Source organism: Morone saxatilis, unplaced genomic scaffold, assembly GCF_004916995.1.
Source record: "Morone saxatilis isolate NCDOM2014 unplaced genomic scaffold, NCSU_SB_2.0 Contig17, whole genome shotgun sequence".
NCBI classification, from domain to species: Eukaryota; Metazoa; Chordata; class Actinopteri; family Moronidae; genus Morone; species Morone saxatilis.
In genome coordinates, this window is record NW_023339729.1 from 26,169,131 (window position 1) to 26,173,503 (window position 4,373).

Here is a 4,373-nt window from a genome sequence, read left to right on the forward strand (position 1 = left end):
TAGCATCTTAACATATAAAATATGTACAATATAAGAACAAACACTCACCCTGGCGAAAACCAAACGATGATCATCGTGGAGCCGTTTGGTACCGAGGTTGTGGACCCACCCGCTGACAAAAAAGTTGTATGCCTCCAGACTTTTATAGGCCTTCATTTGCTGTCTGGTGTAGTAAGATGTCTGAAGGACCAGATAGTTTGTAATGTCAACGGCCTCGACTGTCGGCAAATCTTTAAGTTCTACCGAAAACTCACTCATCTTCATGAGGTACGGGTCACGTCCAACATATCTGGTAACTAAGTCCTTGTACCTACATCTTGAAACGGGATCTAAATCCTACAATACGGACTCTCTACAACGGTTTCCTCCATAGACGTATTCTCCATTTTTTACTTCCTGCCCTCCATCTGAAATCGCGCCGCCTTCCCGCGTCATCATAATCACGTGACTGAAACCCAGCAATTGACACAGGTCTGACTGACGTCTTACGTTAACGGTTGGAGTGCGGGCAGGAGAGATGGAGGAAGAAGGAACCGTTACGGGACGTAAAAAAAAGTAAGCGACATCTTTGTCAAGCGTAATTTGGGTAAAACTTTGTAAAAATTTAAATGGCGAGCGTTTATGTTGGTTCAGATACTTTTTTTGAAGAAACTGGTCGGCATATGTGGCAAATAGTGAAGCTAGCTAGTGAGGCTATAGGTCCTGACCACATGTGGCAATGAACTTGTTATGATTAGCTAGCGTTAACTGGTCACTTATTGCGGTAATATCTTTATGTAAAGAATATGCACTTTGGGATTTTTTTTTTTTTCACAAACAGTGAAGTGAGTAAAATAATACTGAACTCCATTGAAAAAACCTTCAAATTAACACAACGATGATTGTGATGGATCGCCTGCTAGCTGGTCATTTAAGTTACATTGTTACCGAAATGAGTCCACATTTACCTACAAAATATGTGCCAAATTACATTGAAGTGGCTAATGAATGTTATTTTTTCAGTATTATCCATGTTGTTTATCCCAAGACTGCTCTAAACAAGGTTTGTTGTAAATAGTGTATGTTTATAAGGGAGTTCTGCAGGCAGCTGGACAGAGTTCAGTATCTCCAGCACACACCTCCAGCGTTTCAGAGCAGATCATACTGCTTATTGTTTCATGACTTAAACATAATTTTATATACTTATTCATGTGTTAATTCTTCAGATTTCTGTGGGTGGTTAATAATGTTTTATTATATATATATATATAATTAGCAAACAAGACAGCAAGTCTGATTTGGTGATCAAATCATAAAAGTATGATTTTTGGCAATTAAGATATTTGCATTGGAGCCTCATGCATATTTAAAGTGCTTGCTGTGGCCAAAATTGTTATGTGTTGAAATTTAAGAGGATATATTCTCTTAAAGAGCATGTTTTTCAGTTCCTGAGTTGTCTGATATGGTTACAGTAACACATCTCTGTATCCAAATGTTTCAACAAGTTGCTGTACCAAATTATGAGATATAATGACATGATAAAACTAAATAAGACATTGAACCACCTTTTTAAATAATTAAAATGTATTGTACTTTTATGCATTTAACAGAATGGATGGCCCAGCAGGAAATACCAAAAAAGAGATGCCCAAAAAAGAGGTGCCAAAGAGCGCGATACCCACCGTAAGAAGATGTGTTTTTACTGAACCAGACCCGGGCATCCAAAGATGACCCAGATGGTATTGAGGTTTTATTTCACCTACTGGGTTTAGCTAATTTTTTTGGCGGTGATTGTCAATTTTCTACTTACGTTTGAGTACCTTATAATAACGCAATCTGTTGACAGTCTCTGCGTCTTGTTGATACTAATGATACGATAATCATGTAAATTAATGAAATAGAATAAAACAAGGTGAAGATCGATTTCCGGAGTGCATGATTCAATCAAGTTACTGGTTCTTTTCCTTTTCTTGTTGTTGTTTATCGTGTTTAGACTGTAGGTTCGCGTTATTCGTGATTGTTGTGAAGGTGGTTGAATTGCTTAAATGCTATATACTAGAAGAAAGTTGAAGTCAAGGTTCATAGGTAGTGTCTGTTGAGTTGAATATGTGCGAAAGGATGGTAATGGTTGTGTATCTTGCGTAGATAATTAGGTCTAGGATGGAGGGGAATTTAGAATTGAGAGGATGATTAGATTGTTTCCTTTTTTTTGTATTGTGTATTTATTTATGTCTGTGTGTGTAGGTAAGATTGATTTTTTAGCCTGTACTGTGGTCGTGATACTAGTGTAGTTCTGGCCATTTATCTGTGACTGGTTTGGTTCTGGGATTTTCAGGTGACTTATGGTTAATGGTATATTTTTTGTGGCTCTCTTGGATAGGGGGAGGTGATACACTCTGTTGGCAAAGATTTTTTTGTGGAATATGGGGGTTTGGTGGATCATGATCAATTATTACAATGCCAAAGGTCTTTTATTCCCACCGCTCGTAGCTTTTGAGATGGATCTGACATGTCTATGGGGAATGTATGTGTGTTTCTTTGGCATAAGTATATATTGGTCCGTAATCAAGTTCTTACATGCTGTGATACAGTGTGCGGGCATTCGTTGCTAGGTAGATTGGGATATAATCGCTATGACAGTGTGATGCCAAGTGATAGGTGGCCACGATATAATATATGACATGATGAAATATAATTAGTGAGTGATGCAGCTTGTAGAGAGATTCGTCAGAACGTTTCAGTTGCTCTATCTTCTGCTGATATCAGTCTACTACTTGTGGTACTCGCATGTCTTGTCAGCCTCTTTGGAACTTACGCTCTGTGGGCTCGCTCTCATGTTTGTAGCTCTCATCTCCTTTTCCTTGCGAGCTCATTCTTTATGTACGCTGTGCTTGATGGCATTGGGCACTGGCCTGGTGGAGGGTGAGCACGTGGTAGTTTATTTCATGGTTGTCCATGAGGGGCCTTTTCCATAGTCATCTGATTCGGATGTTTACGTCATCCTGTTGTTAGGGCCATCCCGCCTTGTGCCTGTGGGCTCTTGGAGGCTGTCGTGTTGCTATCAAGTGTTTGTTGAGATACTCTCCGCATGTCTCTTTGTGTGCTACTGGCTCACGAATCTGTTGCGACCTTCACAGATTCAAGCATACCTTATTCAAGGCCTGCACTTCTCAGACGCTGGGTCCCGACAACCTGTTTTTGGGTGGATTTGGATCAAAAGGGACATCACCAGGCTTGACTGTACACCAAAGAGCTTTCAAATTGTTGTACAGTCTAGAAAACAAAAACCTGGCTGTTCTTTGGGGACCTAGGCAGCCTAGTAGCTGACAGTTGAACTTCTTCAAGTCGTATCTGCAGGATACTTTATAATCGAGCGTGTCAATTCCAGAATCTGGGGGAAGGGCCAATTTTCAGTTTGTTGATTCAAGAGAAGGGACAGATCTGGAGCCAATGCAGGGGCATGCAAGGCATAGGGTGGGAAAAATTAGGGTGGGAGGAGGGGAGCCAAACTGAGGATGTGCTGTGCGGTTAGCTAAGTACATTTTGTCTCTCTGTTCAGTTAATTGTTCCTTTAACACTATTTTTTACTTTTTTCTCTACAATTTCTAATGTACCAATTTAAACTCAAACTAAAAACTTAAAAGCTTTTAAACAACTGGGTAAAAATCTTACGCCCATCATGAAATTTTTTTTTAAACTTGTCTTCTTTTTTTTTAGTTGTATTTGCTGCTGTGTCCTGTATGGTTATTCATATTTGGTTTGTCACAGGTGGCGTAGAGACCTCGAGGCTTAAAGCTTTCTGAACAAGTGGAACAGATTCCAACTCAGGCTGATGGTTTTTTGGGCCTCCAAAACACAGATCTGGGAAGCAAGAGCTGTATGCAGAAAGTGGCCTATTCGTGTCTTCTACCTGCCTGGCTGCAATACATGCAGAAGCAAAGAAGGACTGCCTCAGATTGTTCCATCTTCTTTTTGATGAGTTTTTTACTGCAGAGGAGTGCCGAAATGCTGTGGCCTTTGGGAAGCACGGGAAGGTGCCAGATGGGAAGACAGTCCTGGATAAGTTCAAAGTAAATGGGATTCTAAGTAAGTACATTGCTCATTGTTAACAATTTATGGAAATATGGAAAGGTTGTGGAAATCCATCAGTAAAAATACATAACATAAAGAAGCACAAATTATTTTCAAAAATGAATTTGTTGTAATTCTACTTTTTATTTCTAGTTTGTTTTCCCCTCTTTCTTCTGCCCCTTCTCACATTCATCACAATATCTGGCCAAATGTGGCATAGTTTCTGATGTGTTGGAACCCCATGTATCACATAGCTACATTTAATGTCACAGTTTTACTGAATTTCCTCGTGTGAACCATAGGGATATTTCAATGTGAATTTT